Source organism: Python bivittatus, unplaced genomic scaffold, assembly GCF_059951505.1.
Source record: "Python bivittatus isolate LINGU-HERP-01145 unplaced genomic scaffold, Pbiv_v1 ctg000020_np1212, whole genome shotgun sequence".
Classification (NCBI taxonomy): domain Eukaryota; kingdom Metazoa; phylum Chordata; class Lepidosauria; order Squamata; family Pythonidae; genus Python; species Python bivittatus.
Window position 1 is genome coordinate 110,834,677 of NW_028277030.1, and position 26,685 is coordinate 110,861,361.

Here is a 26,685-nt window from a genome sequence, read left to right on the forward strand (position 1 = left end):
ATTTGAACAGCTAATTGTTTTATGGATTGCATGCTCAGCCAAATATGGGAGGACTCACAAACCATTTTAAAAGATTAGTAAAAGAAAAATATTAATTAAAATTAATGGGATGTCTTCAAATGAAACAGCAAGTTCTTTGTGCTTTTATTGGCAACAGAAATCATCTTTTGCAGCTAACAAAAATGCCTTTTGCAGCTTTTACAGTTTATGGAAACCCTAAAAGTTACTGAAGCTCTTGACTCAAGTGCCTGCTATAAATACATTAGTTCATAAGCTTCAAAAAAGTACATACAGACTAAATAAATTATTATTGCTGTATGTTATTAAGTAGCATCTTGAGAGATCTTGTTTATTCCATCACACAAAAAAGTAATATTGATATAGTAGCCAATTTATCAGGTATACCAATAACTCCTGTTTTTCTTTCAGAGGAACTCTTTGGCTTTTACTCAACAAACACAGGTGCAAATTTTATAGCAAAGTTAAAGTGATAAGTAAATAACATCATGTACTGTAAGGAACAATGAAGAAAAAAGACATGTTTATTATTGGCTGATTAAATATTATGGGGATCTGAAATCAACATTTATTTTTTTTCTTAAAAATCTTTACCTTCATAATTAATGCAGCCCAATGCATTAATTTCAAAAGAGGACATTTCAGAAAGAGCCACGCAACCTCTCATTTTCTCAATTAAATTACATGCTTGTGTAACTATTATGGATGGATGGAGAGTAAAATTGGGTTGCCTTTAAGCAGTATCAACTCATTGATCTCTTATTAGCCAAATGTTGAAATGTGGCTTTTTGTTTTGGGCAGAAATTCAGTGAAAAGCTTGTTCTGGAAATCCACCCATGGAGTATTGTTTGGTGTATAGACTATGAGTTGACCAGTGAACCTAACAGGGCTAAACAGTCTGAGAGCCTGTTCATGAGTTTTAAAATGTACCATAGTCAATACTGGAGTAAACTGTACCCTGGATGCAATTAGAATAAAATGTATCTGCATCTTGATATTCATTCTTTCTTTTTCTCTCCCCGCTCCTTCCCCCGAACTAAATTATGGTACTTAGGTTTGTGAAAACTGTTGAAGAATTAAATGGAGACAAAGGCTGATCACAGTTTTCAACTTACATAATGCATTTTGTAATATTCTGTTTTAGATATTAACTGTATGACAAGTGACAGTATCTGTTATGTAAGTAAGGTGATTGTTCTAAAACCGACTGCTGTCTTTCTTTTCACTTGAGCCATTTCCTGTGATGTGATTTGGCAAGGAACAATTGCCCGACTTGATTTCAGTTTTTTCCCCCTCTGGTAAGTTATTCAGATTTCTCTTTTTGAACATTCATTTCACAGAGACCAAATTAAAATAAGGACATTTTTCATGGAAGAGTGTAAAAAGAGAACTAATGTAATTTTTTTTACTTATTAGTTTATGCCCTGTGTTTTTCACCACCCCCTCCAGCTGGTTAATCGTGCAAAACCTGAACATTTCATTAGCTGGAACATGTTTGCCCATGGGCATTTCTTTAGTAAATTAGTTCTTTCCATTTATGCAGGTAAGTCATAGCCTTTCACTGAGTTAGCAAGTAAGTGCAACTTTAACTATGAGTGCTGTGCTTGGCATTACTTTCAAATTATGAAAAAAGGATCATTCTCAGGAATGTGAAAAAAAAAATAAACCTGCTTTTTCAGTTCTCCACTTTGAGTGATCTTTGCTGGATACCTTTCCTTTAGACAAACATAGTACAAATATCTTGGGTCTATTATTGCTTTCTGTTGAACCCTAATCTTGTGCCCCCTCTTGATTAGCTGATTTTTCTACTTTAATCAATAGAATATGCTATTTATAAATGCTTAGCTCATCTGAAGCTGCAGTTACAGTCTGAAAACACAGAATAGTTTTAGAATGGTTTAAAATTGTAATTGATTGGCAACACAAGTTTTTTTGTGTGGAATCAGTATTTCTAGCATGTGTCATAGAATCTCTTATTTAGAACTATAGTATAGAAAATAATGTGAAAGTAACTGAACAATCAGGACATTTCAGTTCTTTGTAAATGTTTTCCAGCAGGGTCTTCAAGGTGTTCAGTTGTTGAAAACAAAACAAACAAAAGTTTGTAGCAAGTAAAATCTACAAGTGTTATCCTCTTTGTCCAAGTTTTAACAAGGTCTAAGGTTTGGGGGCTACAGTTTAAGGGGAGATGGCTTTATTTCAAATATACTATTGCAATAATCTTTAACACAGTCTGCTAAATTAGGTGAATTGGAAGACTGAAATTGAAAAATGAGGCTTACTGAAGTCCAGCTAGTACAGCTGTTCATGGGTTGGAATTCAAAGACAAAAAGTTTCTTTGGAGTGCCTGGGGAATTAAAATAGCACCAAATGTGTCTTTTTCAAGATTACATATGGAGGATTTTAAGAAGCTACTTTAAGGAGGTACAGAAAAGTGCTAGTTTCCTGTCTCTAGTCAACCTGCAGCACCTTTTTCCCTTCACATCCAAAGATGTTGCCAGCTCAGCAGCTGCTGATTTCACAGTAGAATCATAGGTTGGAGTAATTGGTTGGCCCCAGCGGCAGCTTTTTGTTCCTGACATTTGTGATGGCATTACAACTGGAAACAATGTTTTCTGGATTCACTCCATTCTTCATGTGCATGCATGCAGCTGAACACACCCCAGTTCTAATTATATGAAGAGAAAATTCTGGATATACTGATTTATTGACATTAAGGGAGACAAGTGGTTAGAGAATAAATATTAATGTCCCTCCCCACTTTTCTTTTGTTAATGTAGAACATCTGTGAGACTGAGGTAAGGGCTGCTGGAACAACTGTTCATAGTTCTCCTTCTGCTGCTTGGCTTTAAAGTTGTAGGCAAAATATGGTGTTCCAATTGCTGAATTGTCTGTCCTGCTGTTCCTAGGACACATGGCCAGTGGTTAGGGATGCTAGGAGTTGCACAAGTTCAGGAGAGCCATTATCAGCATTATGCACTGAAAGCCTAACTCACAGGATCTTCCCAGCACAACATTTCCAGGGAACAGTGGTTAACTATAGTGTAGAGTCCTTGGGGTTCTCTGAGCTTGGTTGTTTTCTTGCAAACGTTTCGCTACCCACTGGTTAACGAAACGTTTGCAAGAAAACAACCAAGCTCAGAGAACCTCAAGGACTCCACAGTTTAACCCTGAGCTACATGTATTCTCTTTTCTTGGTAACTATAGTGTGATATCCACAATATTTGTATCCCTCTACACTGTTAGAAGTATAGCTAGGAAAAATAAAAGGTGGCACTTCTGTATGGGATTAAATTTATTTGTGAGGCAAGTCAAGGGATTTGGCTTTTCTTGTTGATCAACTCAGGGAGTTTTACACTGCTTAAGTTTTTCCTAACGTGAAATTCTTCAAAGTCACTTTGTGTGAGATGGGCGCCTATATAAATGTGACATATAAATAAATAAATAAATTTTCTCATTTGCTTCTCTAAAAATGAGAGCTCTACTTCCCATTATGATTTGCAAATATTGCAAATTAAACAAAAACTTTACTTTTTAAAAATGGAATTAGAACTTACAAAAAAAAAGTAGGATGAGACTTTTGGAATGTATCCTGTAGACGGGAGTCAATCCTATTGAACTGTGATTTATTAAGATATCCATAATATTGAGTTGTTGGTTTGCCTTCTCAGAAAAAGTCTGTTGCTCAGCTTTTGTTTGTCTTTGGAGAATGAAATTTTGAGTTGCTCCAGCCACTCACTCACTCTTGTTTTTGTTTTACTAAGGCAGGTGAAGAAAGTCACCCCCTTTTCCGAAAGTTATGTTTAGGGTCCCAAAGGAAATAATTTTTGCATGAAAATTTTTGTATTAAGTCATCCATACTGCACCGTAGGCTGTTTGAGTTGTAACAGGATGTTACAGTCTACAAAGTTAATGCAGTTAATATTAAACTGAACATGGGGGGGGGGGTTGTTAATCCCTTAGGCAGGCTTAGTAGAAAGGGCAAACATATTTATAGCACTGTGAATTAGACAGCAGCAAGTGAACAACAGTATGTGTTATACCATCAAATGTACAATTTCAGCAAAGCTCAGTGCAAAGTAAGCTTTTAATAGTACTTAAATTGCTGAGATATCCCATCTCTCTTAGAAAGAGCTGCTGGTTCAGATGACAGCACATTGGTTAAAATGGAACAGCCCCAAAAGTCTTGCACCTCTTTCTTTGTTTCTGGTGATCAATCTTTTCTTTTTTCTTTTTGCAAATTGCAGGGTTTATGGGCTTCTTAAGTATGCAGTAACTACATCTTAAATTATTATTCCCTAATAGTATTTCAGAGAATTTGTTAATGAATTTGACTAGGGTTTTACATGTACAGTAAATGTGCTTTTAAAATGTGATGTTGATAAACAAAACCTGTAGAGAAATAAAGCCAGCAAATGTAGACTCTATAGGGGTTGGTAGAAATAATGTCAGCGAATGTAGACTCTATAGGGGTTGGTAGAAATAAAGTCAGCGAATGTAGACTCTATAGGGGTTGGTAGAAATAAAGCCAGCGAATGTAGACTCTATAGGGGTTGGTAGAATTCAGTGTAGGTCAGTGTTTCCCATAGATATTCACGTGAGAAAGAGAGAGAGAGAGAGACGTTTCCTATACAACTCAGAAACTATGGAAAGGAACAGAAGTGAGAGATAATGCTTTCCAGGAATTAATTTCTTAAATTACTGTTAGCAGTAATTAATCGTTGTTTCATAATTTTTTTGCTATGAATTTTTATTTTTTGTTTTGTTTTCTTTTGCTTTGCTTTCTGATCTCATTGTAATCTGTAGTTTGCATGTATGTATGAATGTTACAGAAGATTGTATTTATTGGTAGGTAAAACTCATATGCTCATTCTAAGTAAATATAAAAGGACAGTTTAATCCTATAAACTATCAATAACAAATAGAAATACAGATCCTTAGAAAAAAAGTGTTAAACTAACATTTTTAAATCATAAGAAACATTCTGTCATTATCTTTTCCTTAATACAGTCCTGTGTGATAAATCAGGCTGACTGATTCCAAGTTCACTCAGACGGCTTCATACTTCAATGGATGTTTGAGCCAGAGTCTCCTTTGATCCTAGTAGTCCTGTAATTTTACACCACATTGGATGGGTTCCTGTTGCTCATAGCCATAACTATTTGGATTTGGCTTACCACTGACTTTGACATGAAGCTGTTAGCTAAGATGCTACTATGACTACCTAAACAAACCAGGATTTTTTTTAGCTTATTGTATTGGGCTCCTAGTCTCCCAAATAAGATAGGAGTTGTAAAAAAAAAAAAAAAACCCAAGAAGAAACATTGGCTTATCCTGTTTTATAAGCCCTGTTTATAGTGAAATCAAGGTTCAACTTTTTGTACCTCTTTCTCACATGAGGTAATGGTCAAGAAGTCACTGTCTGTTGAATGGGAGTGATGGATTCCACCTGACTCTTCTTTTGGTTATGGACTAATCCAAGATCAAATTGTTCGCCTATGATTGTGTGCAAAGTTGCTGTTATACAGTACTTTCTTTTTTCTTCTCTCATCGTTTTTTCCTTTTCTATTCCTTTTGTATTGATTAAAGAATAAGGCAGAATAAGAATGTAGGATTTAATAAAAATAACTGCATAGGTAAAAATGGCAGCATTTCAGCTGATTCTAAATGAAGCAGCCTTTTGAATTTGCCTATTTAACTTACCTCCCACCAAATCAAATGCTATTCATCACCCATATGGGATGGCTGTTGAAAGGGGTTAGATAAACTTATACTGTAGATTTTTCTGTTTTCTATAATTATAAAAAGTCAGGGGATATCAAGTGCCTGTTACAAGGCACGATAAGACTAGTGGTCTGTATTTTGCAGAGCTGCCAGATCTGGGCTGCAAAAATCCTGACAGTAACAAGATGGCAGTTAATATTTCTTGTTGGGTGCGCATATCATATGGCTCTCCATTTAACTTTCTTTGACAAAATGGAAAAATTCAAATGTAAGAATTTCAAACTGTTCGTTATATTGTAAGAATTATACATTCCTACAATTTAGTAATTATTAGAAATTATTTTCTCCAAAGCAATAGGAAAAAATATTTTTTTTCTGTTTTCTAGTATCAGGAATGTTTTAATTTTACTTATAAAATTTTACTTATAAAATACTCTGTTGTTAATGGTTAATTTAACTGTATTGATTTTAAATTGCTTTTAGAGATGGGATGCTGGCTATTTACCTCAAAGCAGAATGTCTACTTTTGTACTGATAAATATTAACTGTGCAAGAAGTCCAGTCTACTGTTACAGTAAATCATGTTAACATAACAAAATAATTATTTCATGGCCTGCTTATTTCTCCCTGCATCCAAGAAGCAAATAAATAAATAAATAAATAACATAAATTAAAATAAAATAAAATAAAATACTCAACCTTCTGACCTAGTCAGACTTATATAAACATAGCACTGTATGTAAGGATAAAGAACACAGGCATATCTCCATATAGAAAACTTTTCTTGTTTTCTTAAGACTATTTTGAGAAGTCTCTTTAAGACTTACAAATATGGACTGAAAGGACTGCTATATCTGGCTGCAGAGATGAGGGTACCCACTAGGTGGCAGCAAAGAGGTACAAGAAACACTTTGCTACAATCTTCTAGTTACCTGCATGTTTTCAGCCCAGATACAGCAACACTACCAACAGAGTTGAAATGGAGGTTAGTAGCTGCCTTTACTTTAGCCTCTTTCTAAGACACTGACTTTCTTTTGAAAGCATGATTGGTTGATATGCAGCATTGTTACTAGGACAGTAGAAAGAGTGACATATACACATGTACATATAATTTTTTATGTATTCTATTTGAAGGAATGACAGGTTGCTGGGTTGTTGTTTTTTTTACCAGCATTTATGGCTAGAGTATCTAGACAAAAAAGATGGACTGTAATCTAATGTTTTAATAATTGCAAATAAGAGTATGGATGGATGCAATTTGCCTCTTGGCAAGGATGAAAATTACAAGAGTGGCTGCCATTCATACCAACTTTTCAAATAAGCACCTAATCCTACTACTAGATTTAACTTTAATCTGGCTCTCTTTCTCTTTGGCATCAACACTGAAAGATGTTGGGGGCAGAGTTTAAGCTGAATGTTGGGTACCCATGAGCCTATTCCCTGCTTCTATGGTAGAGTTTTGGCTTTGGGATTTTATTTTATTTTATTTTATAGATTCAGTGGCTCCTAACCACAATAAGAAGGATAAGTTAAACAAACTTGACCAAATCAAATCAAATCTTTATTACAGTCATAGACCAGCATAAGGAGGGTAGGGTGCAATCAATTAAAAAGCATAAAAGATACATTGGAGTTTATTCAAAAAAAGGTTTGAAAAGCTAAAGGATATAAAACAAAGTATATATAAAAAGAAGAATCTAAAAGGATCTAAAAAGGGGGGTAAGATGGGTGTGGGGGAGCTAAACAAGCGTGAAAAAGAAGAATACAGATGAAATCAGATTACTCATTCTATGCCAATTTCTCTGTTTATGTTTCTTTTTCGTATACAAATCCTGGTTAGTAGAGATGCTCTTATCCTGTCTCTAGCTCTAGAATGTTGTTATCTGCCTTGAACACTGATCAGAAGAGAAAGGTGGTATATGAATGAATGAATTACTCAAATAAATACATAAATAACTATGTGCAAGGAGGCACATGTGCATGCACACAAACATATACATTCATTATTTGCTCTTATATCTGAGGGACTTCCCTGTTTTGTTTTGTATTTTCAATTCTTGATACTGGAGGTTTCCTGAAATATTTGGGCTGAATGCAGAAAATAAAATTTTCCTTATTTTCATGGCAACTCTTAAAGTTGTCATTAAGCAAAAAATCAGTCATGTCAGACACCAGGATGAATTCCTAAATATAAATGAGATTCTTACAGCAATTTATTTACATTTGTTTTCAGTTCAACAAATGAGATATCACGTAGCACCATAATTTCCCATGACCGAGTCACCAGCGTGCAGTGTGTAATTTACCATGATTTAAGATGCTAATCAGCAGGTTCTTACCGCAGTACCTGGTGGCTTTTTAAAAATACTTTCTTGCATCTCCTTTTACTCACTTCATCCCGCATCATCTTATATCCTCATCTGCCTTCTTTTTTACTGAAGCAAAATTAGATTCATTTGTAATTACTTGCCTTTGTTAGTTAAAAGTAAGAGACTCTGCTATACTTCTAGATGTTCTAGAACTGAATGAGGTTCTGAGGCCTTTTTTGACCAAATATATCAAGAAGCAACTTCATATATATATATATGTATATGTATATATATATATATATATATATATATATATATATATATATATATATATATATACTGTATACATACATACATACATACATACATACATATATACACACACATACATACATACATACACACAAAGAGAACTTTGGTTAATGAAGGGTGTCTGTACAAATCAGTCTTGTACTGACCTAACTAAAGTGAAGTTCTTAGATTAAAATACACGTGGTCAACAATACCTAAATGTTCACTTTATCATTTGAGAGAATACATACACTTGTAATTTATAAAGTGAATAAAAGTTTATAATACTGTAACATTTTTGTGAATGTTAAAGAGCAGATGATGCTCAGATTCTGAGCAATTGTTTTTGGTTGTCTAACATTTCCTTAGCATTATGCAGCATCCTTAGCTCCATGTTAAGAGCTAAGAATATCTTCAGGTTAGTTAAATTGGAGAAATTCGCAAAACAGGACAGAACTGTAAGCACGTTATTTCTCTAACATTATTTTAGAACATACCTCTATATTACTATGCAGATTTTGAGTAGGAGTATAAAAGAATTCTATTAATAGGGTGGAGAAGTATCATAACGCTGTATTCTGCTTGTTTCATCCCATACTACTATAAGTACAGAGTTTTGTCTGTCTTGATTCTCTAGGTGGTATATCGAGTTTCAACTCTCTGCCCTACTCACCCCACCATTCATTAATTATATTTCTTTCAGAAAGATCTTAGGCTATTACTGTTTTCCTAAATATTATACAATATGTTTTCTTGCCTTCTTAATAGCTAGCTCTTCCTAGAAGTTTATGACTGTGTAGTAAGTCAGATTTCATTATGTGTTGTTATCACTAAGGGCAAATGGAATCATTTCATAAAATGTTCATGTAGTGAAGCCTAGGACATTAGGAATGGCCACATATCAGCATTGTTCTGTCATGGATGGCAAAGGAAATCTTGTGAATGGGCATAAAGCTATATGGGGGCTAGAGGGTGGGGATGGCTGTTGTTTGCCATTAATGTGAAAAAAAGTATCCTTCTTTTTCAATTGAGCCCTAATTTAGAATACCAAGGTGCGTGTTTGTTAAGTATGTTCTGCAAGCATTAACTATCTTACTTGTGCACGCTCTCTCTCTCTCTCTTTTTATATATATATATATATATATATATATATATATATATATATATATATATATGAAGTTGCTACTCAATATGTTTGTTTGCACTGCAGTTTCAGTTTCCAGTATGGAACAGCTTCAAATAAGTGGCCTCACACTTATTTCTCAGTGATGCTAAAATGATTGTGACTTCTAAAAATCCTGAGTTCTATCTTTTTATAGGCAGATTACCATTAAGACAAATTAATTTCTTGGCAACTTTTCCCACTACTGTGTGATAGCTACAGTTATGTTACTATGCTGTTACAAATGTGTCTTAACCCGTATTCCCTACTTTATTTTATACTGAACATGACTGTATGTGATTAAGTGTGGTAAGTATATATCCATAGATATACACAATGAACTTGCATTAATTTTGTACTATTTTTACTGTGATGGGTTTTCCCCAAAATGCTGAGGGATACCATTTTTATTGAGAATTCTTAATAATTGTTGAAGCTTCCAAGACCCCCACACAGAGCCATCAAAAACTATTTGAGGAAAGCAAATGCCTTTTATAGGTAATGTCATTTATGTTTGCAGTGTAAACATACTCAAGTGTTCCTAAGTTTTGAAAACATTAAATTCCACCGTCATATCACTCAACTGCTTGTTCCCTGAATTCCAGTCCACATCCCACTTATTGCTAGAGTCAACACTCCAGTAGTAACAACAAATAAAACCTTTCATCATCTATTGATTTGCCGTCCTGAAAAAAATGACAATAGGCTATTTTTGTCCAATTCCTCAATAACTAGAACCATTTATTGGTTTTTTGGTTTTACTGTATTGAATAACAATGTATTTTACTGCATTTTCTGAAAAATGCAGTATCAGGATAAAGATTGTTTTAGGGTTTTTTTTGCAAGCAGATTTTGAAATGATATAGTTCAATTGAGGGCTATAAAGATAGCTGTCATATTTATAAAAGTGCCTTAATTCAGGTTTAATTGCATCCAACAATTGGACATCTGTTAACTTTTCTCTGTCTAGTATGATCTCATGAAAGGTGGAAGAGTTGGTTTTAGACAAAGGCACTGTAGTCTGCCTAAAGATACCTTTATGCACACTTTTTTAAAAGGATCTTTTTACAAATTGTGGAAATGTAAGCATTAGGGTTAGACCTTTGTGGTTTTACTATAGTTTATTACTATACTGAGTACTTGCAGATTATTGTAACTAATGGGAATGTCTACCTTATTATGTATTTTTTTTAATCAATTGATTAAAAAAAAAATTCTGTTAACATTCTAAACCAGGTACAGGGAAAATGTGGCCTTCCACGTGTTGTTGGAGTGTAATTCCCAACAGTCCTCAGTACTGATTTGGACCGTTGCAACTGAATGCAACTTATCACTGTTTTGTTTCCCAATATTTATCCCTCAACTTGTTAGTGTAATAAATTCATTTTTTAATCTTGTGAACCTCTGCCATGCTATTTCTAAATGAAGGCCAATTGTTGGCAGTGCATAGATTTGGCCCTGTTTTCAACCTGCCATTGAAAATGACCAGTTCAACTTCTCTAGGGATCATGAGAATTGTTCAGAAAGTATTTTTCTTGATGTGTCAATAGTGGTCAAACAAAAATAAATCTAAGTTATAAAAGCTAGGGCTTTTATAAGAGAAGGAAGGATAGGTTACTGTATGATAAGGATTATTTTATTTTATTTAGAATTATATATCTGCTTTCTAAGGTGATAAATATATCTTTCACTGATTCTCTGAAAATGATAACTTTCTTCTGTTTTGTATTTTAAATGTATTTAGCCTTGCTTTGAAGCATAGAATTTTCTTCAACAGTTTCTTCGATCACTAGGGTAGATTAAAGTATAATTAATTCCTATTCTGTTTTAGCTGTCAAAAAGGAAAGTTTTTTTTTTTTTTTACTCTCTCTAAAGTTGAATTAAATTCAGTCTGGTTTCTAGAAAAAAAATGTATTGTGAGAAACAATTGTGCTCACTCACTGAGAATTATGGACAAGATGCTATTGGAAAGGCAGCATAAATGGAAAATTGCTTTGTAAGGCAATCAGGAAGCTATTGGTAAACATGGAGATTCCATTTAGTTTACGATGGCTAAAAGTTATTGATAGAACAGTTCTCTATAAATTTGTCTAACCATTTTATATGCTAGCAAGAGTAACCACATTTTGAAGCAACATATTTCACAAACCTGTTATGGATTCAGTAACAGAAGTGCATCTATTTTATCCATCTTTAACTTAGTGTAAATTAAGTTCCTTGTGTGATTTTGACTGTCAATATTATGAGAGGAAGAAGGATTTCTCTTCTAGCATTCTTCTCAAGAAGTCAGACAGTCTTTTTTACTATTCAGTCAGATATTCATTAGCATGAAAAGCAACCCTTGCCAGCTATAGAACTTCGCTAAAACTTTCTGCTTGTTTCTATTAGTTTAGGCTGTTATTTTGATAACATTTTAAAAATTAGCCTCACAGAATGAACTCATCCAATCAGGGCTCCAGGGCTCATATGATGTCATAATGCCATTTGGTCTGAATTTTCATCTTTACAACTTCACTGAGAGGGTGGCAGAATTAGAATTTGTTTCCTTTAACACCATGCACACATTCTGGAGGCTCTGCAAAAGAACTGAAACCATGCTTATTCTGAACACAGCTCAGCAGAAAAAGGTGGAGAGGCTGCTCTTTTTCAGCATGGTCGCGATCACTACTCACTACATTGACAGTTGGGAAAGAAGTGAGAATAGTATGTCCGCCAAACTTGGCTGTCTCAGAAAGCTAAGCAGAGCTGGACTTATTTTATATAAGTACTGATTAATTGAAATTGGCTTGGGTTTTTTAAAACTATGATTTGAAAATGGTAGCTGCTTGTTTTAGTAATGGTTTTAGATGGTACAATTTTGAATTTTTTTTTCGTATTTTGTATATCATAAGATGTTTATAAGATTCTCTTACAATTCTGCTGGTATTACAAGGGATCAAATGGCCTTAAGATCAATAAGTCAGTAGTTAAAACATATTAATTTTCTTCTTGCTGCAGCTTTGCTTCCTGCTGTTACCTACTTCCTGGTGACATAGGCAAAACTTCAATTCTACAACTGCCTCCTTTGGGGGGAGGGGAATGTTTGGGCACCTTTTCTTTGTATGCCTGCAGGGTTACAAAATCATTATATCCATTTTCTTTGGAGCTGGTTTGAGGGACATGTTGGTGACTTTTAGCCATGTTTGACTTTTTGTGGAGAGAGGGCAAAGGCAAGGGCCACAGTGGATGAAACCGTGATGTACTGTGGGAAAGGCCACGCTGGTCTATTCCATGTTTTGTGGGGAAATCTCAGAAGTCTTTTGATGTTGTTTTGTTTTTGGTTTAGCTCTGAGGCAGAACCAGTCCACTGCATCTGATCACTTTCTATTGAGACCAGTGGCTTTTGCGTATGTACAACACATGTGCAGAAGATCACAGAACTGCCAGAAAAGCAGCTGAAGCAAAGCGGCTGTTCAGATCAGGGAACTAAAAGCTTTGCGCTGCCCTGTTTAATGGATCTGCTTTGATGGAGTGATTCAACTGAATTACCTTTGAATTGAATCACCCCATCAAATTTTTGCATTCAGCCATCTGTTGAAACTGTACAGCATTGGGCGCAGGCTTAAGTTTTTATTAGCAACCCTATGATTGAAAGGGTTTACCATGATATTTTTTATATTCTCTGGGTGGATAAATCAACAACTGCTAGCCTTTTCAAACCTAAGGGTTTAATGGGGTTTCCTTTGTGTAAATGAAAGCTGAAGTTTTAAAAAGTTTCTAATCCACAAAATGAGTTCAAACATTCCGAGCATATTCACTTTCCTTTAAGCAGCTTACTGGAGAGGAAAGACATGCACATATACAACCTAAAACGTTGTCTATTTAGGGTGGGGAATTAACTCTCACAGCAGTTTTATTTCCACTATTAACAAAACAAATAACCTTGTAGCTAAACCAATGATACAACCTTGCCTTACCGTAAAAATTCATTACAGTTGCAACCATCATTTCATATGTCTTCATCATACTTTACATATTGCCTAAGCAGAAGCAGTTTTTACTTCCAATTATATAGGAAACTTTATGGAAATGTTTAAGCAATACCTTATTGTGGAAGGAAAAGGGCATTTCAATATGGGCAAGAGGTGGAGGTTTTAGGTGTTAGAATGCAATATCTCTTCCTTCAAAGAAGATAGAACCTATGGAGATACCTCATCTTTTCTGTTCATTCACTATCTTATTGAACTCATCATCTATACCCTTGTAAATCCAGTTCATTTTAGTTCTAACAATTTTTAGGCCACACTTGTATCTCTGTTTCAGCATTGTTTCCATACTGCATTCTCCATAGTTATTATTCCTATTATTAGATAACAGTAAATCTGTAAAACCTAAAACTTAACTCCATGCCTGAATCAAAAACTACTTGAGATTCCTTCCTCTTTTCAAATTTTAATGGCTATGGCTTAGCACTGATAGTTTTAAACATCTAAATATTGCTGTTCCATACACAGATATCCACTATCAATGCTAATTATTTTGTTTTCTTTAAAGTCCCTTTATTAATTGCTTTTTATCTCAACTTTTTAACTCCAAGGACCCAGAATGATGTTCAAAATTTACTCTCAACATTCATGAGAAATAGAATGTTATTCTCCTTATAATACATTATAATTTTTATCCATGATAAAAATGGAATTTGGATTCTGTTGTGTGCTTACATTTACACAAATAACACTTTAAGAGTTTATAGAAATGAAATGCAGATGCAGCTTTCACCTTTATTTTGTTCAAAATCATTGCTGCCAAGTTCCAAGAATGCCTGAGGGACCTCAAATTTGGATCTGAGGCATACATGCAGTCTGCTTTGCCCATCCCCATCCTATGTTTTGAAGTTCATTCACCATCTTATAGATACAGTTGACATGGCATGTGTCAATGATATTATTAGCATAGGCAGAATGGTTTTTTTCAGTGTTTTTTCAAAAATTTTTGGAGTTTTTAAAACCTAATGAAAAGTAGATGCCAATCCAGTATCTTGCATACCTTACTTATTTTGTTCTTGCTACAAATTGTTAGAAGAACATGCCTCTTTTGTTCATTTTAGTCTTTCCAATTCCAGATGTAGTTCTGAATAACCAAATATAACAAGGTTCAAAGTTATGGGATGAAATTAATTCTACTTGTATGCCCAAGTCTCCAATACCTTATGTACATTCTGTTTTATTTCAGGTGAATGAGAAAATATTGAATGACACCCAGTACTTTATTTACTATTTGGTAAATAGCTGTATTGTGATACATAGCAAATACATCATCTCAAAAGTTAGAACCCAAGTGCAAGGTATGATTGAACTCTGAATAAATCTAATAAATCTGATTAATAAATATATATTTTCACTAAGTTAAGATATTTGGGATTAACTTTCATGCTTCTTCTTGATGTATGGTAGCTTAATTTTTCTAAGGATTTTTGACTATATGAAATAGTATCTTATGATTATACCTGGTAAATTGAATATTCAAAACCCTGAGGCCAACTTAGTTGGCTGAACATTCAGAACCCTACAGTGAAGCATTAACCCAATGGTTAATGGATTTTTTAAAGAGATACATTGTGCTCCAATTGTGATACTGGAATATGTAAAATACAGAGATTTTATGTCAGGTATGAAAGATGTAAGAATATATAAATTATGTCCTTTATCTTCCAAAAAGCATACAAGTCAAGGCCTGATTATTTCCAAATTGTTTGCAGCAATTTCCACCTACTTTGAACTACCAAAGAATGTAGAGAAGTTCATGGCTTGATTGGTGGAAGGTTCTCAAAAGACATCTGCCTGAGATACTGGAATGATTTTGTCAATCAGAAACAATAATGTGAGAACTAGATTACTGAGGATATACTGGAGCTTAATTCATAACAACACTTGATTCTGCCTTTAGGATGCAGTCTTCTACACAGTAAGTCCAGCTGAACTAAGTGGAACATATATCTGAGGAAACACATACACTATTGCATTGCCCAGCTCCTTATTTATCTTAAGGAAAAGCAACATATTCATTATCAGATATTTGGTAAACTAGTGGCTTTTTACTTCTGAGGCATTTATTTTATTTTTAAAGAAAATAAATAAAAGTTTTCCACTAGTGCATATTTTAAGAGATCCAAAACAAGATAACAAAATATTCTCAGCAGAGTATTCTAAGGAATACTGACACTTTTATTTTCTATCACTACTCTTGTCATTATGTCAGGGATTTGTGGAAGACCGCTGATAGTTTCTGGGATATGCATAGCATTAGAAAGTTTTTTTAAGGAAATGAAGAGGTTTTTGTTATCACTGTGATCTGAAATCTGTGGAGATATATATTTATTTATTTTTGCAACCTTTCATTATTAAATCTGAAATGGGAACTTACTGCTGGAAGTGAGTGAATGATTAGCATTAGGCAATATATAGTTTAATATCAACCTGAGAAGAATATTGGAGGGAAGTTACATAAGGAATAAAGTTGCACTGTTTTTTATTTGGAGAGAAGCTTTATATTCCTTACGAATTAACAAAGGAAGATACAGTCCTTCTTTTGTTCTAGTCAATATTTGTTTTTCTCTTCAAAATCCATACAACAGAAGCCTAAGCAATATATATATCAAATGACAGTCTGTAACCAATTTTGGTCTTATGCAAAAAGTGTGTAAAGAACTTTATGCATACTGCATGGAAATATATGCAATTACATTTCAATAATCTTTCTCAAGAAATAGTGGAGAAATAAATATTTTTCATGGCTAAGTGGTATGTATAGAAAACAATACTATGTGTGTGTGTGTGTGAGAGAGAGAGATGATTAACACTTTCTCTTCCTCTGGAAATCTACAGTAGAACCCAAAGAAAAGCTTTTAAGCATGTGTTAAAGATAACACTCAGCTCATATAGTTTTTTCTCTTACCACTTTTAATTGGGAGGGTTTGTGCTAAAGCTATGTATTATGGGGAAATTAATAATAATGAGCAGATTATCTTTGAAGTGAAGCTACATGCCACTGTTAATCTCATGGAGAATTTCCAGCTTCTAAGAAAACATGGTGATTGGCAAATGATAGTATGAAAATGTGAGGCTATTCATCTATGATTTTTTAAATCTGAATTTCACATAGAATTCCCTGCCCTACTCTGAAAGGGATATAGGAGAATTCCCTTTTTAAAAAAGAATTTCTTTATGTTGTATTTTTATCAGATTCTTTTTTCCTCCAATAATTCTATTAAAGGTTATATAGAACAGATAAAACTAATACAAAAACCTGATACAAAATTACATTTAAAAATATTAAAAAGTACAGAGAAAAGAAAAAAAAAATCCCCCCCAAAATGAAAAGAAGAAACTTTCCCCTTCATCCCCAGCAAGTATATACAACATTAACAATTTATCACTGTCTCTTAAAATACTACCAAATACATCTTCATTCCATACTTCACCCCATTTTCCATAGACCCATCTCTAAATCTTCAGTTCTCCTTATTAATCAACAAAAGTGTAAAGATTAACAGATATAGCTAACAACATAAGCATTTAGTCCCCTTTTCCATTTAAACATAATCACCCTAATTCCTCTCTTAATAATCAAATCTAATCCCAGTTGACAATTAAACATTACAGAAAAATAAAAAAATTAACCATTAATCATCACCAGAGATAGCAACCCATTATTAATCCCAATTAACAATTAAACATTACAGAAAAATAAAAACTGTGAAACATTACCAAAAATTATAATCCCTTATTGTATACCAAAAATAGTAACATGGATATTACAAGCTAATCCATTACATCCAATTGGACGTTTCCAAAAAAGACTTATTCAGTCACAGTAACCATTAAACATCACCAAAAATAACAACCCATTATTTAACCATAATCAAATAAAGCAGTTTTGTATTTTTTCTTCTTCCTCCCATCAGTTGTTGAATCCCATATATAAAGTGCTAACGTCTGCTTTCTTCTATTATTCTTGTCCCTTCTCTTGAAATCCTTGTCATCATTATCAAAATCTATATGTAATTTCAATTTAGCCACCCCTGTAAGTCTCTTATATTCCAATTTAAACAGGTAATCCCTATCCCTCTTTTGATACATTATCTGTATATCTTTTTTAATGTTCAAATGATCATCAATTCCAATTGTAAACCAGTATTTCCATCTCTTTCTTATAGGTAATAATTTTTAAATCCACCGTAAAATCCATTTCAATTATTTTCTGAGGAACTTGGTTCTTTTCAATAGCAACTTTTGGTTCCAATATAGAGTTAAATAGTCCAAGCATTTCCTGAGCCAGCTTATAAAATGTTTCCTTTAAAGTAACCATTTGGTGCTCTCTAGTGATGCATCTTCAACGTTTGATATCAGGGTGAAATATAAACATGAATTATTTTTCCCACACAAATTAATTTTACTTTCATTAATTTAATGAAATGAAATTAATTTAATTTGGATGAAATTAATTTAAAGAAAGATTAACTTCAAAGTCTTTCTTTAAATTAATTTCATCCAAATCCTTAGCATTCAAAAACTTTCCAAAAAACAACACTATAGTCCCCTTTTTGTTATATGTTGCAAAAAAATAAAGATCTTACAAAGCTGGAAACATGTAATTTTCTTTCTTTGTGAATGGATTGAAGAGAAGCTCACCCAGCAAATGCCAAACTTGTGATTCTGAAAGTTTTTCAATCTTAAAGAAGCAGTAAGAAAAAAATTAAACTCTGAGGTGATTAAAAAGATGAGGTCTGAATGAACTTTAAGTCCTCAAAAGGCTACATTAATGGCTCAGAGTATGATGAAACCCGTCACTCCCAGCCGATCGCAGGTGGCTGCAAAAATGTCAGTTTCTACTGGTGACTCACAAAAAACCCCAACTGTCTGGAATGTATGAGGGTAATCTTAAGATCTCTCTTTTATCCAGAGAGAATTATCAGCTGCCTGGATTCACATCTAGCTGCCTTTTGGCTGCAGTGTCTCCCGTAAAGGGTGCGGTGTCAGTTCACCAGCCTCACTGGAAGCGTTCCTGTTTTTATCGGATTCTTGAGGTCCGCTCCGTATAGCTTTTTGTTTTACCCTCACAAACCATGAATAGCATTTTCATGCAGGACTTTGTGAATGTCTTCACTTTACACTCTTTGAGGTAGGTAGCACTCCCTCCAACTGGCCAATGGGGAAGCCATAAAAATAGTATTGGGTGCCCCAGCCATGCCTTTGTCTTTCCATTTCTGCATCTGCAGCAAAGGGAGGACCCCCCCCCCCAAAAAACACCCCAATGAGCTGCTAGTGGAGGGCGGTGGCAAAACCTTCCCTTGAGCAATAGGAAAGAGTGGGAAAATGCCATTTTCGCTTTTGAAATCAAGGGGAAATCCTCGAAGCAGAGAGATGGAACAGGGTGGAGATCCTGCCAGTTGGAACCTGTCCCACCTGCAGTTCTAGAGGAAATACTGTGAAACTGTATCCACAGCCCTTCCTCCAGAGCAGAATGCTTCACAACATTGCGGGACAAAGAAAGATAACGCTGTTCTTACATTTTACATGAGGCAGGGTTCATTTGCTCTCCATGTTTTTGTTGCTACATTTTTCAGCATTCAGATGTGCAGGATATGAATGAGATTTTGGACTAGAAGGACACCTGCAATAACTCTATACATATGTTTTGTCAATAAAAATGTAACCCAATGTATGCATGATATGCATATATTTACATTAATTCAGGAAGAATGAAGGAAATAAAGATGCATAAATACTTTTCTGTAAAATCATTTTCCTCCATAAAGAAATGGTTATCATCTTGAAGGGTTTTTTTCCCCTCTACTGGGCATTAGAAGAGTTCTGCAGAGAGCAGTACTATATGTATATATGTATGTATGTAATAGTTTCCAGTATTAGTGGTTCTGAATAAAAATGATAATGGATATTTATATCCAAAACTTTGTGCTAAAATAAATAAATGGTTGAGCTACATATTTAGCTTTCCTAGTATGAGTTCTGCCCTAGTATATTTCAATTTTAGATGTTCATATTTCCATTTCAAAGTAAAAAACACTCTTATATGAAAAAGCTCATTTCCCTGTGAAATAAAAGATTCTGTGAGTTTCTTAACTTACCTTTTTTGATGTTTTGATCATGACTGAAATCAATCTTTTCTCTTTTTTGGGGTCAGTGTTGCTATGGGAAAAACATTCGGAGAAGTTACAATTGAACAGTTCCACAGGGATATAAAAGATTCTGTCCTATGGTACTGGAGTCTGTTTTCATTAATCCTTTTGTTGTTCAGACAGTATATTACTTTAATTAAACTGGTGATTTTTAATAATCTAAATGCAGCTTTTATTAACTGCTGGGAAGATATCCCACATATCTGTTGATTGTTATTCATGGATTTTGACTGCGTGTGGATACAGTTTTGCAGTATGTCCTCTGGATTTAAACTATTTAAGCTATTAAAATTAGTTTTTAATTAAATTAAATTAAATAAATTAAAAATCTTACAGAAGAGTAAAATCTAATATTTTGATTTTGTTTGTACAAGTCATTGCATAAATTTTATAATTCAGATTTTCTATTAGTTTTGCTAGTGTTTCCACACAACTAGTAAAGAACCTACAGTCACCCAGAGTTAACTCTTTTAAATATTTCAGTACAACAGAATCTTGGAAATAAATTATGTAAAGGGACTCAGGGCTCTGTATATCAGCAAGATAACTCTCTGAAAACTGGACTTAATGGGACCAAATGTGGAGTGGGGAGAAGAAGCTGGCCAAAGAAAGATCAAATTCTAGCTAGGAGCTGCAAAGCAGGGGGAGGGGGGACCTTTAGTGCAATCTTAAAGGAGAAGCAGTTGGACATTGACTCAGAATATTGACAACTGCTCTTTTCTAAGCCCCTCTCCATCTTTCTTCCCAGTCTCTTGATCCAGAGTGGAGCTATTATTAAGAGAAAATAGGATTAGGATTATTACCCTCTCAAAAAAAGGAGCCCTCCCTTGCCAAAATCCCATCTTTATGCACGTGACATTGCTGTACCAGCTTTGCATTATTGACTCATGTCCCTATGACTCTTGACCCTCAACAGGAATGTTAAACGCAATCCGTGGCTACCAAAAGTCCATCTAGCCGTGCTTGAACTGTATTTTTGAAAGGATTCAGTTTTCACTGAATGAATTATCTGTTTTTAAACTATTTAACAGCCTAAGGGAATACTCTTTTAAAATTAGACTCTAAGACACAGTTCATTCTAATATCCTCTGTAATGCCTTCCTCTGGTTCAGATGCTCAATTAGCTTTTTATGTGTTGCTTTTGATTTCACTGTACAATTTTCATATGCCTCAGAGATTTCTCATTGTCTCTTAAAGTCTTTTCATGCTGATAGTGTAGAGTAACTAATTTTTTGTATAGTTTTATTTTTAATATACTGTATCCAATAGAAAATTCTAGACTCAGATTTTTCCAGTTTGTGTTGAGTTGCTTTGCTGTATAATGTGCATGTATATTAATGAAATACTTCTTATTACAATATTGGTATCTTGGAAATTTAGTCACTGTGACAGCTTTATATTATAATCTTTTAAATATATAGAGAAAAATCCTGCTTGATCATTCTGAGCACTAAACCTTACAGAATTATGGTAGTTGTTAAAGGCAATTAAAACTTGCAATAAGAAGCTTTGCTTTGTGTTTTTGGGAAGCTTAGAGTGTAGCATAAAGTACTATACTAAGAACCAAGGAAGGAAAAATATCAATTACTAATGCTAGTAGTCTCTGAATTGGAATAGAACATAATAATCATTTTGTACATGGTTCACTAGCATATAAAGTGTATTCAGTAACATTCCAGACTTAAAATTGGGTATAAAGGGCAATATCTAGAAAGATGCATTAGGTTATTTCAAATATTAGTCAAAACTAATATTTCCATACCTCATTGTTAATGAAGGAATTGGGCTTCAAGTATTATTCACTTATTGAAGCTAAGGTAGAACTCAGAAGCTCTTGGGTCATTACAGATACATCCTGAGTAAGTGACGTTAAAAACAACAACGGGTGTATTCAGCATACTTGGCATTCACATACAAAGACTATGGGGCTGTGACAAAATTAACAAGCTATTGAGACATAGTTCTTTGCATCACTACATTATGGGTGTGGTAGAGGTGAATTTGGCAGAAGTTTAATGTTTGTTATAAAGCTTAGTTCTGTTTTGATAGTTACACATGGATAATCAGATTGGATTGCTTTTGTTTGTTCATACCTTTATTTATGGTAACCTGGTCTCTGAGGAAATCGCTAAAAGCTAGTAAGCTTTTTAAAGACATAATTATCTCAGAATCAAACAATTGTTGCTGATAAAACTATAGTTATACTGGGAAACCATTAAAAGGCATAAAGAAAGCATGAATGAAAACTTGTAAAACTATTGTTTTTTTTAATCCAGTATCTTTAAGCTTTTAATAACCCTCTTTAAAAATGGAGATGTCACTTTTTTAGATATATTTTAGATTTCTAACCTCTTCCAAAGATGGAAGTACATAACTTTTTAAAATTAAAGGGCCACATCAGGCTTTGTGTAGCATGTTATAGGCTGCACTCCATAAGCAGGCAAGGCCAGGGCTAAATTTCTGGGGGGTTGGAAAGTTTTAGAGGTACTCATTTTGCCTTTTAAGCCACCCCCAAAATGGCCAAAATATTGAGCCCATTGAGCTTTAGGTTGCAAAGGATGAATGGATTACATGTAGCCCTTGGAATGCATATTTTGCACCCCTATTATAAAGCATTGTTACTGGCATGTGAAATGCAAGAATGAAATGTAACCTGGAAATAATCATTGTCCCCTCAAGATATGAAAGTTCAAATCCAGATGATTAATTTTAGCATGACATATGGGTAAGAAATGGAGGGCCATACCCATAAGCAGCCATCCTGGGATAAATTACAAAATACTTGGAGGAACACCTCTAGTGCAACACTAAATTACACGTCTTGCCTTGAAAAGCTTTCAGGTTCAATCTCTGGCATGTCTGTTTAGGCTGAGGAAAAGCTATTGCCTAAATCTGGAGAACTGTTGGTCAGAATAAATATCAAGAAGAAAGGACCAATGATTTTCAGAACTTTTAAAATTTTACAAAAAGAATATATCTTACCTAAAATGGTGGAATGGAAATATGTATGGGTAGTCCTTGTTTAGCAACTGCCTTGGATAGCAACTGTTTGCAAATAGCATGGTAATAGTATTAAAAAAATCATTTTCTGACTAATACATGCATTTACCGCAACAAAAGCCTTCAGTGTGAAACTGATTAAGGTCTGATCAGTTTCAGGCAGCAGAGCTAACCAGAGGGTACTAATTAAGGTCACAGAGCTGAGCTTATTAACTTGCAGTTAGTTTTAGGGAAGCACTGGGCTATGAAGAAAAGCAACTCAGGAAAATATAGCTTGTTTAATCAATCTCTTCATCCTGTGAGGGGGCAAAAAAAAAAAAAAAGGAAAGCAAACAGGTCAGGCACAGGACACTGTATGACAGAGCTTTACCTGAATGAGAGGGCAGCAAACAGCAATCTTTGCAGCATCTCTCTCTCAGTCATGTGATTTGCTTAGCAACCATTTTGCCAGAACCAATTGCAGGCACTAAATGAGGACTACCTGTACAAGTAAAACATTTGGTATGTTTATTGTTTTGCCCCAATGATTTCACAGCCTCTGAATATCTGGAATCTACTGAGTATATAAGAGAAGGTCTTCAGAGAGACTAAACCAAGAATATATTACTATCACAACTTAAAACATTTTACAAAAATAAACATAGATTATATACAAGAAAATTGGAATATTCTATAATGTCCAATCAGTGGCTTCAGGTTTTAAGGAATATTCTAGGTATGTTTCATGGGACTTAAAAGTTTAGGATTATGTCAACAGCAACAACACAATCCCCTTTGGAGGGTTATTTATTCCTTTAAATAAGTTACATGGCTGCCCAACTTGCTAATAGTGACTCTGGGCAGCTAACATAGCAAGCAAATATATTAAAACTTCCTATTTTACCTGTTGGGGTAACTGTTTCATCAGATATAATACTTGTAGTTTAGCAGCTATCTCTGTCCAGGTTTGATCTGCATAAACCTGAATGAAGAACAAGCACATACAAGTCAACTATTAGATACCAAATTATCCTGCAAAATTTACTAAAACTAGTAAAGGGAGAAGAAGAAAGGCTGGGTATCCTGCTTGGTTAATTAAAATAAATACATCTAAAGTACCTTTGTGATGTTACACTCAGTAGATCAAGCTGCACAAATTAGTGACTCACTAATACAAACAAAGGAATAGTTAAGCCTAGCAGTTTGTTAGTAGCACAAAACAATAACTACTATTACTACTAGGAGTCATAACAATAAGCTCTACACCCCCCCCCTTTAATTCCTAAAACAGCTTTATTGGCCTTTCCAACAAATCTAAGCTACAGTCCATAATCATTTGCAAAATTCAGTATCCTCAAGTGTTATCCATTAATCTGAATTTTTCTGACAAAACATCTAATATAGATGGTGGAGAAAAATAAATACAAAAATAGAATACCATATATATGATTCAAATTTATATTCCAGCAGTAGTAATTTTTCACAATGAAGCTCTATAAAATAGGACTTCAGTTTGACATACTGTAAAGGAGAATTATTAAGGCTGTTGTGAGTGGAAGAAAATCCATAGCAAAGAATGAGACTTAATTTACTTAAGATCTGTGAGCAAAACTTTATTAAATAGATACGATAAGGCTCTTTCTCTCTTACACACTATTTGTATATCCAGATGCAGTCTCTGTATGCATGTGCCAATTTAATATCTGTGATCATCCAGACTTGACTTGGTTTATTTTCTGAGGGTTTTGTTTTTTCCTGGGGCCATATTGCATGGTTAAGTATCTTGTTAACATGGGTGCCACTTGCATCAGAAGCTCCCCAATGCTTCTTGAAAGAGAATGCCCTCCTCCTAAGACATGAACAGATATACAGTACTCAGGAGGTAAGCTACCTGGTAGGGGGTATCACCTACTGGAAGTTGTATGAATGAGAGGGAATATAGCCCTATTCCTTACAAGCAGGTAAGCATGTGAGGAAGGAATAAGGCCATATGAGTAAAAGAGCCCTTCTCTTGAGTAGATCTACAGTTGAAGAAATTATTCAGAACTCTCATATATTATGATGTATGATGATGTTTGATTTAGAGGAGAATTTTGTCATAACATTCTCACTAGCTAGCAACTATTGAGAATATCGATAAATCCTAATAACCAGCAACTCAGTCGTTACACATACCAGGATACACTATAGTGCCGACTGTACAGAATTGTTTGTGAGGAGGAGCTAAAAATTGCTGTTACCAGTAGATTCATTGGAGAATATGTTTATTATTGTACACAATTAGAGGTGCTTCTCCAAAACTAAGTTTTGCACTGCATGTCTGGACTGCTGTAACCTCTCTTAGTCTTCTAAGAGAGGAACTATTCAGACCTGTTGTATAATCTTCTCCAAATGAGCATATCCCTAAATAACTTAAAACAAAAAGAAAATATTGTTCCAATTTACCTTTGTAGTCACGATAACAGTGAATCTTAGGAAGAATGTATGTCCTAGCTTTGAATAATTTTTCAAATAGGAGTTTTTCATGGTTAGTACAGAAAGTTTCTGCTCACAATGAATGATAAGCAAATGGCATTAAGTAGTAGTGTAGAAAAATCAAGAGAGAGTCATCTATAAGCTTTGAGATTCGCCCTTAGCGGAAGAATTCTCAATCATTTTGGACTCTGCTTCCTGCAGTCTCTGCACAGCTGAAGGTAGCATAACTACAGATTTACTATATATGTGCATCAGGCTGTAATTCTATATATATTTGAAATATATGTAATGTTTTTTTAATAAATGAAGTTTGCATCTCTCTTTTTTGCTATTCAAAATCATGAGACCAACTATCCTGCAGTATTTTAGTTCCACTTTCTTCACCCAGGCAATTGCTTTTTCTTGTTTTGCTCCCTCCTCTCTTCCTCCAGAGCTTCCTGATAATTCAGTGAAAAATATAAGTTACCATTGTGGGATCCAATGTATCTTAATTATCTTTGTACTTGATGCCAAAATAGTCAGATATATTGAGATAACTTTGAAGTTAATTATAAATTTTATTTCTAGGTAGGATTGAAACTAAAATTTGTGGCTTAGTAGAAACAATTTAAAAAGTGAAAAGTGTATTAAAACAGGGTTAAAGGAGAACCTGCCAAAAGCGTTTGTCGACTCGGATAAAGCTCACTTGGCTGTCAGTTGCAAATTCTCAATATAACCAATTAAATACATATTGAAGTATGCATAAAACAGATGCTCTTTATCATTTACTCCCCTTAAATTCCAAGCTGCAATCTTCCATATGCCATGGTGGTCTCATAGATACTGACCTTTGCAACCAATCATGGTTTTATCAGGAAAAATATAAAAAGTAAGTTGAATGCAATGGGAATGGATTACTTCAGAAGTTTTTTGTCATAAAACAAACAAACAAAGGTAGAATCAAGAGAGTAGGTGCTGATTGAACAGAAAAGTGAACGACCAGTGCGAAAGAAATATACTGAGGTGGGTTGATCAAATAGAGAATGAATGAGGATAAAATATGTAATGGACAAATATGTAAAGACAAATACGTAAAGACAAATAGGTAAAGGAAGAGTGAATGGGTCAAAAGGAAGAGGATGACTGAGAAAATCATCATGGAGTTACTGGGTTAATCCAAAAGAAAGAGAGGATTATAGAACAAAAAGCAATGTATGGGCATGGTAGAGCCAAGGATGCTTTGCAAAGATAGAAAGGTACAGAGAAGCATAGGGAATATTGTTGCTGTAAACCACATTTAGTTACATTTCTTTTTGTTATGTCATGCAATTAATTTCTTTCAACAGAAGATTTATTCTTTCAATTTAATTCTTTCAATTTAATTTAAATTTTTCCATTTAATTTCTTTGACTTACTATTTCTTACTCCACTTACTCCACTTGCATAGTATTGCTTACCTTGAAAGGGAATAGCGTAACAGGTATGTATATATGGTATGTGTGTGTGTGTATATATATATGGATACATACCTGAAACTGATGATTACGGCCTGTGGCATTTCTGTGGAAACT

General features: G+C 34.2%; 1 protein-coding gene and 1 long non-coding RNA gene across 5 annotated transcripts in view; one reads left to right on the forward strand and one right to left on the reverse strand.

Moving 5' to 3' along the window:
* The window catches only part of ESRRG (estrogen related receptor gamma), a 439,525-nt gene that overhangs the window by 45,521 nt on the left and 367,319 nt on the right, over positions 1 to 26,685 (forward strand). The window lies entirely within an intron of this gene.
* The window catches only part of LOC112543287 (uncharacterized), a 102,924-nt gene that overhangs the window by 2,310 nt on the left and 73,929 nt on the right, over positions 1 to 26,685 (reverse strand). For both annotated transcript variants that reach the window (XR_003086631.2, XR_003086627.2), the window contains exons 3-6: positions 26,644 to 26,683; positions 23,565 to 23,642; positions 23,052 to 23,162; positions 19,631 to 19,691 (exon numbers count right to left, since the gene is read on the reverse strand). This is a non-coding gene — a long non-coding RNA (uncharacterized LOC112543287). The remainder of the gene's footprint in view (positions 1 to 19,630; positions 19,692 to 23,051; positions 23,163 to 23,564; positions 23,643 to 26,643; positions 26,684 to 26,685) is intronic.